This window comes from Amphibalanus amphitrite, unplaced genomic scaffold (assembly GCF_019059575.1).
Source record: "Amphibalanus amphitrite isolate SeventyFive unplaced genomic scaffold, NRLGWU_Aamphi_draft 000217F_arrow, whole genome shotgun sequence".
Lineage (NCBI taxonomy): Eukaryota > Metazoa > Arthropoda > Thecostraca > Balanomorpha > Balanidae > Amphibalanus > Amphibalanus amphitrite.
In genome coordinates this window covers 204,714-223,407 of record NW_024881712.1, presented here as the reverse complement: position 1 = coordinate 223,407, position 18,694 = coordinate 204,714, and the positions used below count along the sequence as shown (strand labels likewise).

Sequence of the window (18,694 nt, the reverse complement as noted above, 5' to 3'; positions counted from 1 at the left end):
CCCGGGGACACCACAGGCCTGCCAGGGGCACCACCGGCCTGTCAGGGGCACCACAGGCCTGTTGGGAGCACCATCAACCTAGCAAGAGCACCATAGGTCTGCCAGGGGCACCACAGACCTGCCAGGGGCCCCACCGGCCTCGCAGGGGCACCACCTTGGGCCTGTCAGGGGTACCACCACAGGCCCGCCAGGGGCACCATAGGCCTGCCAGAGGCACCATAGGCTTAGCAAGGGCGCCACGGACCTGTCAGGGGCACCAGAGGCCTAGTATGGACACCACATGCCTGGCAGGGACACCACCGGCCTCGCAGGGACTGGGACACCTTGGGCCTGTTAGTGGCACCACGTGCCTGTCGGGGACACTCCAGGCTTGTCAGGAGCACCACAGTCCTGTCAGGGCCCAGGGGCACCACCGGCCTCACGTGGACACCACCGGCCTCGCAAAGGCATCATGGGCCTGTCAGGGGCACCACGGGCCTGTCGTTGGAACTTCAGGCTTGTCAGGGGCACCACAGTTCTTTCAGATGCACCGGCGGCCTAGCACCATGGCACCATGTTTGGCCGAGGTCGCGATTCGGCGTATGTCGCCTCGCATTAGCCGCGCGTTTGCAGTCTTTTCGTGGTTTCAAACGTTCAAACATGGGATATGACGTAGCTCCCATGCATTAGGGTGGGCGTCAAGATCACCGGAAGGTCAGGTCAGATCATTTACCTTTGATGACCTCGGTTCACATTTTCGAGTTTTATATGTTTCTACTTTCTAGGCTAGTTTTTGGAGCTGAATTCGAATTAAGCAACCATTTGACCATTTACGAAGTAGTTTTGGTGCCTTCGTAACATGTTACGAAGCTGTCAGAGGCGGTTGCCACCTACTACGAATACCCGGCAAAACCCTTACTGGTTGACCTGACCTGACCTGACCTGGCCTAAATGCATGAAGACATCATCTATGATCATAACTAACATGATATTCGTGATCAGCACCCCGAAAACCATAGCAGCCACTCTTTACGACGCTCTAACAGGTCCCGATTTTCCCGACTTTTGGGTCAATGACCTGACCTGGAAGGTCAACCGATGACCTAGGACCTTAAAATTGGGTATAATCGGCTTCCTTTTATCACGGGCAACACGGTCGTTTTTTCCGCGAAGCTCTAGCTCGATCAGGGGCGAAACGGCAAGGGGGAGGGTCCAACGGACCCCCCCCCCCCCCCTATACGCTCGCTACTGGAAACACCAATACGGGCGAGGGTTAATGGATTATTAAAGACAATTTTCCAGGTTGCCCCCCCAGTCAAATTCCCTTAAAATAGGCTCTGTTACTAAGGTCACAAAAATGCCCTTTACAAAAAAACCCTTACAGACACCATATTGAAGGAATGGTATTCTAAACAAATGTAGGAAATCAACAATGTTCTCCACACTTTTCCACTCCGAAATATACGAGTATCCTATCAAATTCGCCACTTTCTTCTGCACAAGACAACGCCTAGTTTGGCTGCCGAAACTTGCCTGAACACGGAATATTCACATTAGAGTATCTTAACACCCCACTCGAGGAGCGCTAGGGCAAACAGCACGATATAGGTATGTTCCGGACATAGGCGAATAATTTTACTTCGTGATTTATATGATGCATATTTTCTGAGACACATTCATTAGGAATAGGATGACAAGCGTAAATTATACATACCGTAACCTTATTAACCATCGCACTTGTGGGGAGGGGGAGGGGGAAGGGGTCGGAAAAAACCCCATGGTTTTCCGCAAATTACTCGCGCAAAAAGCGGCCGATCGCGCCGAAACTTTCGGTACCCTCGAGATCATCAATTTTACATCTAACCTAAAAATTTCATGACTCTGACCCAACTGACCTTTGACCTGTGGCATATTTCTCGAGACCATGTTTGGCCGGAATCGTGATTCGGCGTATGCCAGCTCACATTATCCGCGGTTTCCAGTCTTTTTGTGGTTTTAAACGTTCAAATATGTGAAATGATGTTGGTGCCATGCATAATGGTGGGAGTCAAGGTCACGTGAAGGTCAAGTCAAGGTCATTGACCTTTTGATGACCTTGGTTCACTTTTTCGAGTTTTTCTTGTTTCTAGGGTAGTTTTTGGTGCTGATTTCGATTTTAGCAGCCATTTGAATATTTACGAAGTAGTTCTAGTGCCTTCGTTCCATGTTACGAAGCTATCAGTAGTAGGTGACACTTCTATGGATGGCCGGCAGGACGCCTACTAATTGATCTAACCTGACCTCGACCTGACCCGACCTGACCTAAATGCATAAAGACATCGTCTGTGATCAAAACTAACATGAAATTCGTGATCAGCACCCCAAAATACCCCGTAACACCCTAACTTTGCGAAGTTTCAAGAGGTCTCGATTTCCCAACTTTAGTTGGGTCATTAAACTGACTTGGAAAGTCAGCTTATGACCTTGGACTTTGAAATTGGATATATTCGGCCTAATTTCGTCATAGGCAGCACGCTTGACTTTTCCGCGAAGCTCTAGTTAGCTTGATCAGGGGCCAAACGGCTGAGCGGGGGGTCCAATTGAACCCCCTATACTATGTTGATTATGCACATTTACAGGTAAAATTCTCACCAGGACACACCAGCCAACATCTATGCACAATCTAGCTACAATTCTACCTATGGTTTGCCCTCTACGAATAAATACGTGCTAGATCGGAAAAATCCCCACTGTGCAGTGGTCTGAAGATACCCTGGTCACCTGAAGGGCCCATGTTTACCCGGGAGTACCTGGTTATATGAAGGGCCCCTGCAGTCACAATAAGGCCCTTAGTTACCCGCGGAGCCCCTGGTATAACCGTCCCCTGGTTATCAGAGGGTTCCCTGGTCTTCTGGTGGGCCCCTGGTCAATTGAAAGACCCCTGGTCAATTGAAAGGCCCTGGTCAATTGAAAGGCCCCTGGTCACCTGAGAGGCCCCTGATTACCTGAACGGCCCGTGATCACTTGGATTCAATGGTATGGCCAGGGGCGAGGGGGCACGTGTCCGTTATAGGGTTTAGGGTCCCCTCGGGTCCGAGAGGACCTGCGGTGCCAATTGGCGGCAGAGGGCCCGCGCTGGCAACGCTTCAACTGGAAAGGAGACCACAGGGCTTGTGAGAACACCCCATGGGCTCTTCTGTAGCCACACTTATCTCCAGAGGGGCCTCACGCCAGGTTCTGAGGGACCTTGCCGGCCTCTGAGGGTCCTTGAAGGCTAATGAGAGATCAGCTGTAAGGGCCTCATACCCGTTTGCTATGGCCCCACGGCCCACATCGGTGTTTCTGAGGGCCCTCACAACGGCGCCTGCGAGGGCCTCCACTGCCACCTCTAAGGGCCCTACACCAGTGCCTTTTAAGGGCCTACTTCGGCGGCTCTGAGAGCCCCCACACCGGCGCCTCCGAGGGCCCTATGCAGCGCATCTGACGGTCACTTACAAGCGACTCTGAGGGCCTCTTACCGACCTCTGAGGGTCCCTTGCCGGCCTATGAAGGGCCACCAGTAACTTTCAGGGCCCCACACACGCCTAAGTGATGGCCCCCACCAGTGTCTCTAAGCCCTAAGGCCCTCACAACGGCGCCTGTGAGGACCCAACACCAGCGCATCTGATAGCCTTTTACCGACACCTCTGAGGGACTAACACAGGTGACTCTGAGGCGCTCGCTCGCTTCACTTCCTCATAAAATACCGTGCATTTTATGCATACTTCTCAAGCAAGAAATGATATTTTTACCTGCCAATTTTGCACATTTTCTCAGGACTTAGACAGACAGACAGACAGACAGACAGACGGACAGAGGGGCCCGTCTGCAAGGGGGAACCGGACCCACTGTGCCCAATCCCCTCATCGAAAGGTTCTGGATACGCCCCTGCCTGGGTTGACAGCGGCATCCGGGTGACCCGTGGGCCCCTTTGAGAGCAGGCGGCCCCCTCCTGGGCGAAATCCTGGGTACGTACTACGTGCCTGCTTGAGTGTCCCAAGAGAAACGATCTTCAGGGCCTCATCCAAAGTACTGGCCCAAGCATAACTTAAGTCAAACTGCGTCAAACTATCTTAAAATGCCATTTGATGGCGCTCATAGGCCCTCAGAGGCCAAGGACGAGCCCCAAGAGGCTAGCGTGGGCCCTCAGAGGTCGCTTTGGCGGCCATAAGGAAGCTTATACTCAAGCGTGGGATCCTTTGAGGCTGGTGTAGAGCCCTAAGGAGTCAGCGTCCAGCCCTCTAAGGCCAGCGTGGGGCCCTCTAAGGCCATTGTGGGGTCTTCTAAGGCCAATGTGGGGCCTTCTAAGGCCAGTGTGAGGCCTTGTAAGGCCAGTGTGGGCCCTCTATGTCCAGCATGGGGCCGTCTATGTCCAGCGTGGGGTCTTTTAAAGGGACTATCCCACCTTTAACATGGGGTTTGAGTTGAGATAGCCAAGTCTGCGGCGAGGTTCAGAAACCACTATCTATCTAGGTTGCAACCCCCGCGGCCTCTTGGTGTTGTAGAAATTCGTTCCCTTCATTTGAAAATGGGCCTTGTGCAAGGCCCTATCTTCAACATGGAGCGACCGTTAGTGTGACGTCACCTCGTTTAGTCATTCTGATTTAAATGGGTTTGTTCGTTGAAAAATCGCTTAGAACTTGGTCTGAACTTTGTCGTGGTGCCTACAGAGTAAAAAGAATCAGCTTTATGACAGTAATGTGGCCTGGGGAAGGAGGTAATTTTGGGCTGTGACGTCACATATTTGAAAGTTTGTGTTTGGAATATGGGAAGGCTAAGATGTTTAATGAAAAATAAATGCCAGAACCGTGTTCCTGGTCATCCAATCTATAAAGTCGGGCACAATTTAACTGGTTTTAACAACATTTTAGAAGGTGGGATAGTCCCTTTAAGCCCAGCGACATGGGGCTTTCTTAGGTCAGATTGAGGCACATTGGCCACCGAGACTAGCTTGGGGCCCTCTGAAGACAATGTAGAGCCCTTTTAGGCCAGTGTTGGGCACTCTGTGACCAGCGTGAACCATCTGAGGCCAGCGTGGGGCCATCTGTCATCTGACTTCAGATTTCAGAGATTGGTGCTGGGCCCTCAGAAGCCAGCGCGGGCCTTCATATGCTGGCGTCGGGCCATTAGAGGCCACCTCGAGGGCCTCGGCAACCACTTTTCAGATCTTATGCATGTTTGGGCCCCTTGAGGTAGGAGTGGCCCTTATAAAGGCCGGCGTGGGACCCTCAGGGGGCATCATGGGCTTCTAGAGACCGACGTGAGTTCGAGAGCGGCATAGGGTCCTCAGACTGACTCAAAGACTCCGAAGAGCCGGCGGGGGAGGGGTTATGAGGTCAGCCACAGCATGGGTCTACTGAGGCCATTATGGGGCCCGCAGGCCAGCGTGGTTCACTCTGTTGCCGGTGTTGGGCTTTCAGAGGCCAAAATGAGCCTTCAGAGGCCGGAATGAGGCCAATGTGGGCGACATAGAGCCATCAGAGTCTAGATCAGAGCTCAACCCGAGTCGGGCCCTGCTTAAGTTAAGGGTATCAGCCCTCAACCAGCGCAAGACACTAAGAGATTGACATCTGCCCTTTGAAAAATGTTACAATCGTAAAAAAATTGACGAAACATTTTGTTTTTGATAATCTTTAGTGGCCCCGGCACCGACTTAAAGAAAAAAACTGTATGCCTACTGCTGAAATAAATTGTACACTTCATACAGAGCTATCGATGTCGATGGCTTTGTCACGTTTTTCTTTTCTTTTTTAGATTGCCGAGTGTGCCTAAAAAGGCTCCCTCACATGGTAAAAGTGGCAAAGAACCGCACCTGGGCGTGGGTTAAGTGCGTCAGTACTGGGGCCCCTAAGGTAAGGGTGGGGCCCCTTGAGCAGGTTTGGCCTCCCCCTTTTCAAGATCCTGGATACGCCACTGCGTGATATCACCATACACGATTTACACTCACATGCGCACACACACACGAACACACATACACCCATACGCAAGTAGGTGGTCGGGGGGTTTTGAACTGGAATAGCAGCTTTGTAGCTTGAGCTGAGACTAGCACAAATCAGAAGCTTTTACGGCCAAACAATCACCCTAGACAACAATATTCTATTTCTCGCTCCGATAAGAGTGCCTTGCAAAGGAATGCATGCCTTGCTGAGGAATGCAGCCACGTCATTGTCAGCCAACCAGCATGCTGCTTACAGCCAATGGGTTTGTATTTTGCAATATGATTGGTCAATGTGTAAGAGGCTTCAGTAGCGGCAGAACACCTTCAATTGAGGGGGCACTGCCAACTTTTGGTCCCATTTCCATGCAACGCCCATAGGGCTTATGTTAAAATGCCAAAATCAAAGGGGGCACAGTGCCCCGGTGCCCTCACCATTCCACCGCCTATGAGAGGCTTCCCCGTCAAACAGCATTTTATATTTTTATAAATTTAGTCCGAACCTTTTTTATAGGAAGGATTCACAAGGACAGAGCCACCGCTAAGCGAAGCTTGTTGCGGTAACCCTGCCGTCTACATTCTGATCGCGCAATTCCAGTTCTATGGCAGAATTTAGAGTCCAAAGTTTAACGTGCGCACATAGCCGCGCACAGCCGGTCCCCTAACTGACTTCGCCTGGCTACAGCCTGCCACCAACCGCAACCATACCTGTCAGGAGGCCCATAAATGTCAAGCGCCCGTCGCGCTTCGAACCCGAACTGTTATAACCGGGAACGTGTGCTCTCACTGTTATAACCGGGAACGTGGTCGTAGGTGAATCCGACCTGAACAGGTTCAAGGCCATGTTGGCTGACTCGATGGGTGATGCCTTGTTCTCTTATCATATGTGATGGCTATTGCGTTGACCTGTTCCCCCTAATTTGTGTTTGCATTATTGTATACGATCTTTTATTGTATGTATCATGAAACTATAGCAAAATTCGTGTTTGTCACTATGCAGGCTCTGGCAGCACCCCCTTGTGGTGTCTCCGCCGGGCGAGCCCTACGTTCGCGGGTTCCTTCCTCACGTATCCCATGCACATCATCTATGCTGTACTCTGGAAGGAAGGGAACCCCCAACAGGTGAGTTGAACAGGTGAGTCACCACGCGGAGGCCAACGCTCTACCAACTGAGCTACGGGACTGGCAATGAATGTAGGGTAGACCGGGGCAAGTCGCCCCGCCGAGGTAAAACGCCTCACCGATGTTTCTCGGAACTGGCAAGGTTCTGGAGAAACATCATCTCTTCTATAAAACGTGCACTATATGATCATTATATGAGCAAACTGGAAAGAAATTCTGATGACTCTTTAGGGAGATATAGCCAAAAATGTGTTTTTGGAGTGATTTTTATGTTTTGTTGTCAGCTTATGCATCATGGCGTTCTTTTATGGTCCACATCAGGTTAAAGGGACCCTCCCATCTTCAAAAAAGTTTATAAATTGGCATGAAAGTGATGTCGCTCGGTTCAGAAAGAGCGAAAACGAATATCTACCAAATTTCACCGAAAAATATTCACCGATTTTCAAGATTTTAGACTTTTACTTTTGTTTACTTTTTGGGATCTCCGCTGTTCCTAGCGACTTTATTTGGAAGCAATAGTTTGGCAGCTGAAAGTGCGGCACTTGTTGCGCGCAAAGCAGCGTATACCACCGCGTGCTACAAAACGTTTTAGTCAAACATTTAAAAATCGTTAGATATCTGCGCTGACGTCACACATTCAGAGGGGTATTCCTATGCATTAGCCCCTCTGAAACAAAATGCTGCAATTTTGAAATTCAATATTTCCGATTTAAGGCATTTCTCGATGTTGTGAGTGCCGAAACCGGTAATTGTGAGCCAGGGACCCCATATTGGCTATCTCAACTCAAATCTAATGTTAATGGGAGGGCCCCTTTAAAAAATCGTCAGATGTCTGCGCTGACGTCACACATTCAGAGGGGTATTCCTATGCATTAGCTCCTCTGAATCAAAATGCTGCAATTTTGAAATTCAATATTTCCGATTTAAGGCATTTCTCGATGTTGTGAGTGCCGAAACCGGTAATTGTGAGCCAGGGACCCCATTATGGCTATCTCAATTTAAATCTAATGTTAAGGTGGGAGGGTCCCTTTAACGACTTTTATGTATTTCGAACAACTTTATCTAACGTTTATAATGCCGGCTTGGTTCGTGTTAAATTATGCCTCGCTGGAGTGCAAGGCGTTGTTCTCTGACCGAACTACGGGGTGGGGTAAAACGCCCCAGTAGGTCGCGGGGCAAAACGCCCCATGGGCAGGGGCGGCGCCACGGATTTTTGCCAGGGGTGGCAAGCCGAAGTAGGGGGCCTCTTCATAAGAGGGCCTCCTCTTCGCCTCTGGGGCCTCCTCAAAAGTGAAATTGTGGTCGTTTGTCAAAAAACAGTACCTATATCTATTATCTGCAGTTTAAAACGTCTTCGCTTTACCAATTTACCAATGCCGTTTATTCGGGCAACTCCACGCAGAAGTTGGTTTTTCCTTGCCTAGAGTCAATGGAAAAACAAATGATACAATGATGGGACTGCTTCACACGTTACAGACGCGGTACGAACTAACCTTGATAAAAACGATAAAAATGACAAGAATATGATAAAAGTGACCATGGCAGTGCATTACTAATACTGCGTATTTATCACTTGCCTGATAGCATAATAAAAATGACCGATTGATATCGTACGCATTTCAGCTGGCAGTTGGTTGTATTATAGCATCGGGCCACAGTACAGAAATCGGTGCCTCCCAGCCTCCGTCCTGACAGGTGGCAATCGCAGGTCGTCAGTCGTCACCCTGGCGAGTGCTCCCAACTCGTGTCTCACGGTTTGTTTGGATAAAGGATGAAAGTGACACTGGTGTATGGTATTTGATAATTTTGTGGAGTAATACGGGCGTATAATATTTGATCAGATCCTCTGCATCCAGCCATCCCAGCCGGCCAGTGTCCCAGAATTTGCCAGTTTGGGTGGGAAGCGACACCCAAATCAAAACAATTTTCCACTCTCACCTCCAAATTTCCAGAGCGATTTTTCACTCCCTGTTTTACCAATCAGGAGCATCTGCGTGTACCTTTTACCTCCCTCTATATTCTATTTAATGATCCTATAACGCAGCTCCTGCACCCTCCCCAACATTCACAAATAAATTGTTGATCTCTGTTTTCCGCTCTTTTTGTGCCTTCCTGAATGGCAATTTTCCACTCTCAGCCCTCTTTGTAGTGACGAATATTCCCCTCCGACACCCAATCCAAAATATATTTTGGGACACTGCCCAGCCCCCTCCGAACGTCTGCAGAATGGCTGAACTTCCTTCTATCTGAGACGACACGCGCGGAAAAGTTAATCAATGATCACCTTTTAAATCTTAGCAATATTCTTCCCGCTGCCGCTGCCGTACATAGGGAGGCAATAGCGGACGCTTGAGAGCACCAGGGCGGTTACGATGGCGGGCAAGATCTCGGCCGGAAGGTAATGACTATGTGCGACAGGCCAATGAGGATCCCGAAGCATTTGACGGTCACGTAGCTCAGTTGGTAGAGCGTTGGACTCCGCGTGATGAGAGTTTGTTTGTTAGTTTTGTTGGGTTAGGCCCTTTCGGTCTGACGAGACTATTTCAGAGCCGGAAGGATGATAGGAATTAGGGGGAGACATTGGTCTGGGCAGGCACCCTAGTGAGTCACCGGGGCTGCGCCCGTCCCGAAAGACAGGCCGACCAGCCCCAAGGTACTCATTGCACCCGGCTACGGGGTGAGCTCCCTCGGGAGCAGCGGTGCCGCTCCAAGGGAGCAGCCCTCATGAGATAAAGTTGCCTCATGTCCAGCCCGGAGGGGGTTGCGGCGTGGAGGAGGATTTCAGTATCCTGAGGATAGAAGCACGGAACGGTGCGTGGTGAGAGCACGCGTTCTCGGTTATAACAGTCCGGGTTCGAAGCACGACGGGCGCTTGACATTTATGGGCCTCCTGACAGGTATGGTTGCGGTTGGTGGCAGGCCGTAGCCAGGCGAAGTCAGTGAGGGGACCGGCCGTGCGCGGCTATGTGCGCACGTTAAACTTTGGACTCTAAATTCTGCCATATATCTGGAATTGCGCGATCGGAGGGAAAAGGGCAGGGTCACCGCAGCAAGCTTCGCCTAGCGGTGGCTCTGTCCTTGTGAATCCTTCCTATCAAAAGGTTCGGACTAAATTTATGTATAAAAAAAATGCGCGTAATTTCTTGTAGGTACATGCATGGCGTCCCAGGAAAGGTGGTGATCAAAGATCACCCCCATATTTTTTTAAAATAAATTTAGTCCGAACCTTTTTGATAGGAAGGATTCACAAGGACAAGAGCCACTGCTAAGCGAAGCTTGTTGCGGTGACCCTGCCCTCTACCCTCCGATCGCGCAATTCCAGTTCTATGGCAGAATTTAGAGTCCAAAGTTTAACTTGCGCCGCGCATGGCCGGTCCCCTCACTGACTTCACCTGGCTACGGCCTGCCACCAACCGCAACCATACCCGTCAGGAGGCCCATAAATGTCAAGCGCCCGTCGCGCTTCGAACCCGGACTGTTATAACCGGGAACGCGTGCTCTCATCACGCGGAGTCCAGCGCTCTACATACCAAACCAACTGAGCTACGGGACCGGCAAATATAGTATATTTTTATTAGAAGTAATATTTTTGATTACCCGTATTAATTATAACCCGTACCCGTTGGTTACAACCCGTATTAGAAGCAAATATTCTTGCTTCTAATGCGGGTTATATTGTACGCTCGCGGAATTTCACGCCGAGAGGTGTAACGTTCCGCAATTTTTGTCTATATGTACTGCCAAGAACAATCAGCTGAGTTTTGTCGAATTTGCGCGGAACCAAAGGTCGAGAGAAAAGAGGGCCTGCTCCATGCGCCCAGTCAGATCTGACAGGGTTGTCTTGTTGCCACAGACCATGACCTGGGTGTCGTCCGGCACCTACGGTCGCACACGAACAAGCTGAGGTCGTTTGAAAAGATAGTGTATAAGAGGGGACCTAGCCCACGAGCCGGTGGGGGGGGGGGGTGGCATAAAGTTGCCCCTCTTTACGTTTTGCGGAATATCTCCAAAACCTGATGAGCTACGAACGTGAAACTTGGCATAGCTTCAAATGAATACCTAGGCAATGCTTGAGCAAAATTTGGTGGTTGTAGCACTTAAGATGACGTCACAGTGACGTCATAAAATATTGTCGTTTTCCGATACGGACCGTTTCTGATGTCGCTGAGCATGAAACTCAACTGTAAATGAACTAGACAGCACCTGCTGTCATCCTAAAACATCTAAGTACACTTCCATCTAGTTCCTGACCAATAATCGGCCCTTTATATTCGGTCCTATATATCTGATATATCGTGAGGAAACTGAGAGTCGCAAATCTATAATTTGACTTATGACGTCACTGTGACGTCATTTCAAATGAGATCGACACCAAATTTGGACACAACCTCGGCTAGGTATTCAGGAAGATGTGTGCAAAGTTTCGCTTCTCTATCTCGTCGCGTTGCGACGATATCGTAGCAGAAGTAAAGGAGGGGGCAACTTTATGCCCCCCCCCCCCCCCAGCGGCCGGCGGGTGGCGCGGAGGCCCAGCGGCCGCCGGGATAGTGCCGAACTTTGGAAAACGCCCATGTTATTCGGAAGCGCGATTGAAATTTGCTGTTACCAGAGACGTCAGTGAAGCTGACGCTCTGTGTGTGGTTCTGCAGAATGAAGGGATGCGGTTGCTGAAGCGCCAGGTATCCCACTATCCCAGATTAACCTTCGCCCCAGTGGGGGGGGGGAGGCATATGTTACCACCCTGTCGCGTTTTTTGCGTGTAAATAAAAAACCGCGGCGTAGCGCCGAGCCGCTTGGGGTAGCTTTTTTTACATCAATTTTGGACAATGTGTGAAATTTTTGACCCCAGGTCATGTCAGGTCAGGTCACCAGGTCAAGTTAACTGACCAAACCTAAAAAAGTTTGCAATCATGTACAGCCTGCAGTGTTTGTCAGAGAGGTTTGAAACTTGGTGGATTGCATGATGTTATGGGAGCCTACAATTTGTATATCTCGGATTTTTTATATCCGTGACCTAAGGTCAGGTCAGTGACGTGGCCTTTCCATTGGAGAGTCCAGAGACTTTCCATTGGAGTCAATGGAGAAAAACGAAAATGCCTCTTTATCCGTGTGTAATGTGTACGCATAGGAACAGTCCAAATGTTTCAGAATCACAATGATTTGGACCACCCGTGACGACCAAGTTGTCTTTTCTGCTGAGAGGCTCTAGAAAGGTCATCGGAGGTCATTTGAGGCTACAAACAGATTTTTGCCAATAACTTTCTATTGGAAAGAGATAGAACGCTGGGGATGGTCTCATTGTGTTTGTCTTGCCGAGACGCACCGACTGATATGCAACATGACATTTTCCGGCCAGGTCATGACCTTGACCTGAGGTCAAATTTTCAAGTTGACCTTTCAAGGTCAAATTATAGATCATCCGATGCGTCTCGGCGAGAGGAACACGATTCTGGCAATATAAATGTCGTGGCTTTTTTTTTAGTCAAAGTTATTGTCGAAGAACACTTTTCGTAAAAACGGCTATTTTGGAGTTTTTGCCCTCTGGAGGCTAAACCGTTGACCTGAGGTCACTTTTGATGGTGACCTTATCGAAAGAAGAGTTTAAGAGCTATCGATTGCTTTTCCACGCATTTTTCTAGCTATCATAGTTCCTGAGATAAATGCATGTTTTCTGAAAATATAATGACGTTTGGCAAATTTTGACCTTTGATGACCTCCAGTGACCCCAATATTGCTCTAAGATGAAAAATGACAAAAAATACTTTCAAATATACGGATTGAGAGCTATCGATTGCTTTTTTCGGCGTCTTTCTAGCCCTCTTAGTTTTTGAGTTAGAGGTGGGTGGTAACATATGCCCCCCCCCCCCCACAAGGGCAAAGTTGGCTGAGATCGCCACTGGGGCGCGGGTTAATGATGCAAACACCCACGTGCCATCACGCTACACCTATGAATAGGACAATACAGGCAATACATATAGTATAAGCCCCCCCCCCCCTCGTCTCCACAATTTTTTATCTGAACTCTCGTATTATGCCGTTGCAATGAATGAAAACGGCCTGGAAAATTCGGAGCACACTCCTTTTCCTCCCGCTCAACAACTTTTTTAACCATACATTGGCCGGTAGGTATATGGAAAAATATGGGTTGAAAATTGCGGAGTGCGCCCCGTCCCCTCAACAACTTTTTGCCTACAGAAAGCGGCCTTGTACCAACGTTTAGCCCCTCCCCCTAAAAAAAAAAACGGAGTTCCGGATCCGCCAGTGGCACAGGGGCGTCCTTTATGGCCGCACAGTTGCCCCCTACTTGGGCAAAGGCGGACAAAGAGACCTCCTGAGCGGGCACAGGGGTCTTTTGTGCGGGCAAAGGGGCCTCCTGTGTGAGCACAGGGGCCTTCTGTGTGGGCACAGGGGCCTCCTTTGCGCGCACAGGGGTCTCCTGTGGGCAAAGGGGCCTCCTATTTGGGCAAAGGTGCCTCCTTTTTGGGCAGAGGGGCCTCCTGTGGGGGCATAGGGATAGGGGTCTCCTGTGGGCAAGGGGCCTCCTATTTGGGCGGAGGGGCCTCCTGTGCGGGCACAGAGGCCTCCTGTGTGGGCATAGGGGCCTCCTGTGTGGGCATAGGGGCCTCCTGTGTGGGCATAGGGGCCTCCTGAGCGGGCACAGGGGCCTCCTTACGGGCACAGGGGCCTCCTGTGTGGGCACAGGGGCTTTCTGTGCGGGCGTAGGGATAGAGTCTCCTGTGGGCAAGGGGCCTCCTATTTGGGCGGAGGGGCCTCCTGTGCGGGCACAGGGACCTCCTCAGCGGGTACAGGGGCCTCCTGTACGGACACAGGGGTATCCTGTGGGCAAAGGGGCCTCCTACTGGCGCAGAGGCGTCTCCTGTGCGGGCACAGGGGTCTTCTATTAAGGCACAGGGGCTGTCTGTGTGGGCACAGGGGCCTCCTGTGCAGGCACAGGGGTAACCTTTGGGCAAAGGGGCCTCCTGTGCGGGCATAGGGATAGGGGTCTCCTGTGGGCTAAGGGGCCTCCTAATTCCTACTGGGCAGAGGGGCCTCCTGTCCGGGCACAGGGACCTCCTGAGCGGGCACAGGGGCCTCCTATGCGGGTACAGAGACTTCCTATGCAGGCACAGTGGTCTCCTATGGGCAAAGGGGCCTTCTATTTGGGCAGAGGGGCCTCCTGTGCGGGCCCAGGGGCCCTCTGTGAGGGCGCGAGCACAGGGCCTCCTGTGCTGGCACAGGGGCCTCCTGTGTAACAACAAATACCTCTTAGAAAACTTCCCACGTGTAAAAGGACCTCCTGTATGTTGTGTAGGCTTAGAGGTCATATTTGCAATTGCCTCACAAATCACTTCCTAGCTAGGAGTCCGATCATAAGTGAATGAATTTGAGGGGTGGAATTTAAAGTAAAATGTCCAAAGAACACATTGAGCACAAATTTGGCCTTCCAGGTGATGTGGGACAAAAGTTGTGTAGCAAAATAAATTATCTGGGGCGTCTTGCCCCAGGCTACCCTACCTAGAATGTAGTTCTTCCAAAGTTAAAATATAAAAAGCAATCGATAAGCAAGTAATAGCCTTTGGCTATTACTTGCTTATCTTTTAATAATAATGGGGCTCATTTTCAAAGAAACCCTCAACATCATTCAACATAAAAAGCAATCTTCTTAATAAAAAGGTTTATTTTCCTTGTTGATCATTTTGAGCATAAAAATATCAAATCCATGGTAAAGAACTCATTTCAGGAAAGTGAACTATTCCCTTCAACAAAAGTGTAACACATGTTCATCTACTCAGGCATCGTAGAAAGATTCAAGTAAATATTTACCGATTCTTCTCAGGAAAAACAGACTTAACCTCGAACTGTACAGAGGTTGGGTGGACCTCGGCCCTGTTTCACCGGTGATAGCAGCACGCTGCTATTACACGTGTCAAATTGGACGCCAGTGAAAACAGGGCGCCGGAGGGCATATTAGTCACGTGACATTTGGAGCTTCTCCCCCTCTGTGGGCCTTCTACATCCTAAACGTCACGTGTAAATTTCACGAACCTTGATCAAATCGCCCCAGGCGCCCTGTTTTCACCGTCGTCTGTCAAATTGGGTTTCCATGGAAACATCAACAAACCATGACGCCGTCAATCTGTGTGATGTCATCAAATATTGCTGCTAGCATCTTCACGGCCGTGCGATCAAACAAATGTATCAAACACAACTCAACGAGACAGCAACTCTGTTCCAAACGCAGCTCACGGATTACACGAAACGTCATTAGTGTGACCTCATCACATTACGTCTAACGTCAGCTCGCGCAATTTGATAGTAGCGTGCTGCTATCACCGGTGAAACAGGGCCCTCTTCTCCCTCAGTTTTTCGCAAATAAATTATGTTAAAGCTACCAGTTGTGACAAAATTTACACTCGGGCATCATAATTTTATCAATTTTAAACCTGCTTTGAAAATTTGCTGACCTTGACCTTCAAGCAATAACCCGTTACATCAGTTGGGCAAACTAGACTTTTGGAATCAAAATATGGAGGCATCAATAATTTGATTCTGGTGGGAGGAGCCATGACCAAATATGGGCATGGAATCAATTTTTTGATTCATTTGGGTACACTTTTGACTTCAAATGTATCGTTACGGTTGAAAAAAGGCCCATGACGGTGAGATTTTTCTTTAAAAAGGTAGAAAAATGTGGTAGGTTTGCAAAAAGTGTTACCTCAAAACTAAGAAATTGTCCCTTTGGCCTTGTGAATGGGAAAAAGACAGAGGCACTGTCCATCACGTAAAAGCTGTTTTGAGGAAATCACACTGTATGTTATTTTTGTATCATGAATCACATACTTAACAATCAGTATTTGTGTAAAATGGCAAAATGAAATTTTCAAACCTTTTATTATCATTGTTGTAGTGCTTTTACATTTATTATATGGTTTTTACCTGTTGCTTCAGTTTTTGCATTCTTGACATTTCAAAATTGTGAATTGTTATCAAATGTAGTGAAGGTAAAGTGCAACAATGCTATAGGTATCTGTTGTGGTGCTGAGGATACCACTAAATGAGAATAATAGCAAGATAAATGCTGTATTCTTGCAAGTCATTGTTGCCTATCTGTTAACATTACCTGTGAATCAAAATAATGATTAGCCAGCTGACGGGGAATCAATATTATGATTATCTGTTTAAAGTGAATCAATTCCTTGATTTCCTTTCACTACCTATAGAATTCAAATTGTTGTGATAGGAGCAATATTATTTTGCTTAGGAGATACTTCCAGCATTTCTGTTCAAGATCAGGCATGCTCCTTCTTGAAACACTCTCTTATTTTTAAGTGTTTGGTAAGTTAGAAATGGTCTGCATTTATGCCCAAATATGGTCATAAGGAATCAATCTTTTGATGCCTCCATATTTTGATTCCAAAGGTCTAGTTTGCCCAACTGACATCTGTCCCCTGCAAGGAGGTTGATGTTGAGGTCAAGTTTAGGTATCTTGGTTACAACCAAGGCTAGTTTCTGGAGGCGCTGGAAGTTGGAACAGGCCCTATATAAACGGTTACAACTGTCCTTTTCGCGCCAACATATTTTGGACGAAACTGGCGCAAAAAGATGTTGCATGAATTGGACAGCATCCCATGCTTTCAATTTATGGACAAAAAGCCCACCAACGCTTATATAGGAAGTCTGAACTCGATATCTTTTCACTTCCGGGAATGAGCTCATCATACAGGCTGAAAAGATAATAAAATGCTCTGAAAACACGTTATTGCCCACAGCCATCGACATACCTGCGAACGGCGGCCCAAGGCCGTATAACGGCGGCCGGCCACGCGTATTTGGAATTTCCGACCTCGACGAGCGTCTGTGGTAGAAAACCACCACTTTGGTAGGGGAAACTACTGCTGTCTGCTACAATTTGCACTGCATGTCAAGCTATTGTAGCGACATCTATGCATATACATTTCCGACCCCGACGAAAATCTCGCGGCGCTTCGCGCCGACCCGCGCCGCCCATTCATACTGGAGACCAAAAGAGATTATGAGTTCAGAGTTGTGACAAATACCTAAAGCAACCACTACGTATGATGTATACATTAACAGTTAACTATCAGATTGACGGCATGTGTCAACAATTATACCCTGATAGAAGACCGGAGGCTCTGGTTACCAGTGTAGAAATGAATACTTCAGACCAGGGGCGCGGGAACTACTTTCCGACTGGGGGGGGGGGGGCACACTTTAACCCTATTCCTGGCGGGGGGGGGGCCTCAGGAGCCCCCCTGAGGTTTTTTGGTTATTTCTCCCAAACGCGTTGAGCTAGGAAGCTCAAATTTTCTGACTTTTCCTAAAAGGCTTCTACGCAACATGTCTGAAAATTTTGAGTTGATCTGACCTCAGGTCAGGTCACCAGAGGCGGTTTGGTGACCCTACCTCAGAAAAGTTTGCAATCACGCCAGAGCTAGAGTTTTTGACCGATCAATTTCTTCTCTTCAGGGTTTAGTTAGGGTACCAGTATGTGCAATTTGTATATCTCGGAATTTTGATATCGGTGACCTAAGGTCAGGTCAATTTCGCGACCTCCCCATTATAAGTCAATGGGGGAAAAATCAACTCCCTGTTTTTACCACTAAAACGGGTCGGAATGGCCCCATATACCATACATGACTTCATATACGATCAACCTTCACTACCTTGAGGTCTGTTTTGCTGTTGGGCAGCTGTGAGGTCATGTGACGTCATCAAAGGTCACCAAAGGTTTTTGGCCAATAACTCCGTACAGGAACAAGATACAGACGCGTGGATGGTCTCATTGTGTTCAGCTCGTCAAGACGCATCGAATGATATACATGATGACCTCGAGGTCACGTGACCTGAGGTCAACCTTTGACCTTGACCTTTCGAGGTCAACATATATATATATCATTCGATGCGGATTGACGAGAGGATCACGATGATGGCCTTAGTTTGTTCCTATCTTGACTAATTCGAAAGTTATTCGAGAAAAACTCTCTCCATATCTAGCGCCGCCATTTTGACTTTTTCGACCCCTGTGACGTCATCTTTGACCTGACCTGAAAATGACCTTAGTAAAAATTGTAGATCTTGGCCGTGCGTATCCGATGCCGTTTACCGCTTGTCGCTATCTTGCTTCGTTCTCGAGATCTCAGGGGGGGGGGCCGAATCGGCCCCCCCGCCAGTTTCTTGTCCCGGCGGAGCCCGCCAGGAATAGGGTTAATAGAGATCAACCTAGGGTATCCCCAAATCTAGTTTTCTCACCGGTTTAAGGCCACTTATTTTTCACCCCTCGGCTTTTTCAACAAAAAAGAAAACATTTGCAAAAAAAGTGTGGTATTCCGTCTCAAAGCTGTGGGGGCACCGCCCCCACGGCCCCAGAGCCGGGGGGGGGCAAGCTGCCCCCACTGCCCCCCGGCTCCCGCGCCTATGCTTTAGACGCGTACCGCGTAGGAATTCAGCCCAGTATCGTTGAACAGATAGTGCATCGGCCTGAAAAAGTACGGTAACGATACCTAATTTTGGGTTTTTAGTCGGCCGATCCGTCCCCCCTGTCGAAAATCTGTGGCGACGCCCCTGGCAAGTGGCAGGTAGGACAAAAGTACGTATCGCAAATGTTCGTACAGTATATAA

General features: G+C 48.9%; 1 protein-coding gene across 4 annotated transcripts in view; it reads right to left on the bottom strand.

Moving 5' to 3' along the window:
- LOC122385385 (integrator complex subunit 9-like) overlaps positions 1–16,908 on the bottom strand; it is an 85,330-nt gene extending 68,422 nt beyond the window's left edge. The window contains exon 1 of one of the 4 annotated variants that reach the window (XM_043373620.1): positions 16,837–16,908. The gene's annotated coding sequence lies outside the window, so the exon portion shown is untranslated. Of the gene's footprint in view, positions 1–14,878; positions 14,897–16,822 lie in introns of those variants that run through there. The other 3 variants (XM_043373622.1, XM_043373623.1, XM_043373619.1) reach the window with 3 other exon arrangements.
- Between the last annotated feature and the right edge of the window lie 1,786 nt (positions 16,909–18,694).